Source organism: Puma concolor, chromosome D1, assembly GCF_028749965.1.
Source record: "Puma concolor isolate L17-30 chromosome D1, mPumCon1.1.hap2, whole genome shotgun sequence".
In the NCBI taxonomy this organism is placed as follows: Eukaryota; Metazoa; Chordata; class Mammalia; order Carnivora; family Felidae; genus Puma; species Puma concolor.
In genome coordinates, this window is record NC_141676.1 from 13,225,975 (window position 1) to 13,229,367 (window position 3,393).

A 3,393-nucleotide genomic window follows, 5' to 3' on the forward strand; every position below is an offset into this window, starting at 1 on the left:
GAAAAAAGCAAAACATTCATGGTAGATCACCTAGGAAACACAGAGATGTAAAATTCAGAAATTTTCCTAGAATGTCACCACCCAGATATACTGCTGACATTTTTTAAAAAGAATACTTTTTATTTTAGATTTGTATTTACAGGCAAGTTGCAAAAATGGTACAGAGAGTTCCTCTAAATCCACATCCAGTTTATCCTAATTTTAATAGCTTACATTTGTATGGCCCATTTGTTACAAACAATGAAAGCAATAGTATACACTATTGTTTATGAAAAGCCACACTTTATTCACATTCCTTTGTTTTTGCCTAATGTCCCCCTTTCTGTTCCAGGATCCCATCTAGGACACCACCTTACATTTAGTTGTCATGTCTCCTTAGACTCCTTTAGACTGTCAGTTTCTCAGACTTTCCTTGTTTTTGTGACCTTGATGGTGTCAAGGAGTCCTGGTCTGGTATTTTGTAGCGTGTCCTTCGTTTTGAGAGGGTCTGATGTTTTTCCTGTGATTCGACAGGGATTAAGGTTTTGGGGACGTTGAGGTAAAGTATCATTCTCATCCTTTTGAAGATACACGCTCTCATCATGACCTAGTGTTTGTTCATTTTATCCTTGTCCGTTGGCCGAAGCAGTGTTAGTCTCTGCTGTAAAGTTACTCAATCCCCTTTCCATACTGTATTTGGAAGGAAGACCCTAGCTCTGGCATTTTCACAGATGGCCTTCCAGTCTCAGCCTTTCCCCTCTCCCACGACATGAAAGCAAAATCCCAATGGGCACTTGTGAATTCCTGACCCCTATCGGTCTTGTCAGAAGCTGGAATCTGGGTTCTAGCCTTGACACTTTTATTTTCGTAATTTCTGGAAATCTTAGACGTAGCCACGTATGACCATTTTGCACGTGTCTGTGCCTTAGTTTCATCAATGAAAACCAAACTGTTGAGTACTTCCTATGTGCCAGTCCCGGTGCTAAATGCATTCCATGCCTTATTAATCCGTAGATGACCCCGTGACAGGGATGATGTTACTGTCTTCATGTTATGGATGAGAAAACTCTGACGTGTGGAAGTGAAGCAAGCTGCCCGGGGTCACACGGCTTGCAAATGGCAGAGCTGGAATTCAGACCTTGGTCTGTGACCTCAGGACTCAGCACTAAACCATGCACAGCTGGTTACGGGCAGTCACAGAGAAGGGGGGTTCCGGGTGCAGGCTCAGGAGTTTCAATCAGCTTTCCATTTACTAGCTGTGTGGCCTTGGGTAGGTCTCTTCGTGCCTCAGTTTTCTTATCTGTTCAGTGGGGACAACAACATCTTCCAGATGGGACTGTTGTGAGGATTAGATTACTTAAAAAAAAAAAAAAAAGCTTGGCCCAGGGTAGGCAGTCAGTGAGGGCTATTATTATCACTATCACTGTGGTATTTTTTTCATTTGTCCATCCATCCATCCATCCATCCATCCTGGAAAAACCCTGCCTGCTCTGGGCCCCAGTTTCCCATCTATAGTGGGTGTTGAACCACTATGGACCCTTCTGGCAAACTGGTAAAACAAGACAAAACATAGGATCACAAAGGAAACTATACTGAAATAAAGCTATCTAAATATTAAAACAAATTTGTGGTATATGTGTTTATTTAGTAACACATAAAACAAGATCTACTACAATTTTGATGTGCTAGTGTTCACACACACACACACACACACACACACACACATCACACACTAGATTAGTGCTGTGATGACTAATGAGCGATGAGAAAACCTGTCATCATTTTTAGTGACAAAGCCTTAGGTACTCCGCATTCTACTGTGGTTTGATGCCTGCGTTCAAGATAGGGAAAAAACGCTAAATTTCAGTTATAGATGTGTGAACATTTTTTCCTTCAGTCCAAGTTCACAGATGGCTGAATTGTTAACACGGACCCCAGATTAAGAACGGAGTTGGAGGATGCCTGGGGTTCCTTCCAGCTCTCACAAGTGTGAGTGTGATCCCCGGGGGTCCGATGGGGGGGGAGAGGGCTGGGCTCTGAGGCTGTTGGCCCCAGGAGAGACATGCCGCAGGGCCTTTCCAGCCTCAGCCTGGCTTTCCTGAATTGCTCTGTTTTAGATGTTTCAGAGACTCTGGCTGGCAGAACCCACGGAGCCTTTGCCCTCATCGATCAGCTCAGCGGCTGCTGCTGCAGATCTATTGACCCAGCCCTTTGTGTTCAAGAAGCAACCCGCCTTTCTCTTGTTAACCCCTGCTAGTCTGGCCCCACGCAGGATGTGCTCCGGGCTCGGCACTAGGTCCAGGCGGATGTCAGGAGGAGGGTGGCACCCCGTGGATGAAGGGCACCCACCAAAAGCCAGCGGCTATGCTGGGTCTTCTCATCTCAAGGTTTGGCTCACCGCATCAGCCGGCAGCAAAGGAGCTAGACTTCGAGCCTAGGGCCCGTCTGGACTTCAAATGCTGTGTTCTCTTCAGAGGACCAGAAGCCTGTATCCCTGCTTCACAGCACAGGTGGGTTTGGGGACTTTTCGACCCCAAGATCCATACATAACCATCCCCGTTCCCCATCTTCTCTCTCTCTCTCTCTCTCTCTCTCTCTCTCTCTCACACACACACACACACACACACACACACACACCCTCCTTCAGATTCACATACAGGTTAGGGCTGGTCTCACCCAGCATGAGAAGGAGCCATAGACTCAAGTTTTGGGGTGCTGGGAAGATGGCAAAGGGCTTCCCTTCCTGAAAGTCTCCAATTTTCAGCTTCTGGCAGCCTGTATTGTCATCATTAACAACCCATATCTGGGGGTTAAGCATTGCCCCCCCAGCCCCCACCCGGGTTTTTGTCTTCTGATCTCTAAGGAAGTGTTAATTCTTCTGACCTTAAAGCCTTTCTTAGAATTTGTGCAGGGAGCAGGGCAGAGGCCCTGAAGGGGAGGCCACGGGGTCTGACTGCCGGAGACCCTGCCAGAGCTGTGCTAAGACATTCAGCAAACTCCCTGATTCAGTTCAATCCAACAGGCATTTTACGAAGCCATCTGTTACTCACCTTGGGCAGGTGGAGATGAGTCAGGTACAGCCCCTGTCTCGGGGTAAAAGTCTGGCAAAAGCAATGACTACAGAGGAGAACCCAAAATATGGTGTCAGAGAGATTATGATGATGACATATGCACAGAGCTAGGCTGCGCAGGGCAGCTTGCTGACATGTGGGCTCTGGAAGGGAAATGAAATGCACTGACCGTCTATGGAGGTCTGGAAGGTGGAGTCCGTCCGAGCGTGGGAGGAAGAGGGAAGGAACGGCACCCCAGGCAGGGTCGGGGCCAGCGTGGGCGAAAGGCCACGTGTGATTATGTGACAGTCTTGCTGATGGGCACTATCTTCGTCTGCTCAGGCCGCCATTACAACACGCTGGT